Genomic DNA, 460 nt, shown 5'->3' with positions numbered 1-460 from the left:
TATTAATATCAGAGGGAGACTCATTTTTAATAAGTGTTTAATTTAGAAAACAGACACAAAGACACATGTAGGGAAAGGTCCCAAATATAATTTTTTCTCTTGAAGATGTCTGATCTCATTTACTAATTGTAACTGACTTTCTTTTTATTTTTTAATAAACTCTAATGTTTCAGTTATTATTTATTATTTGTAATAAGATATCTATTTTATTTTATTATTTTTTAATAAACTCTAATGTTTCAGTTATTATTTATTATTTGTAATAAGATATCTATTTTATTTTATTATTTTTTAATAAACTCTAATGTTTCAGTTATTATTTATTATTTGTAATAAGATATCTATTTTATTTTATTTAATGCAGTATTAAAATTTTGTTTTATGGCAATAGCCAGAACAAGATTTGAAATATGACTAAATACTTTATATTTACAATCAAATTCTTCCTCTAATGCAGTAA

The sequence above is a fragment of the Malania oleifera genome, chromosome 2 (assembly GCF_029873635.1).
Source record: "Malania oleifera isolate guangnan ecotype guangnan chromosome 2, ASM2987363v1, whole genome shotgun sequence".
NCBI lineage: Eukaryota > Viridiplantae > Streptophyta > Magnoliopsida > Santalales > Ximeniaceae > Malania > Malania oleifera.
This window is presented reverse-complemented; position numbering follows the sequence as displayed.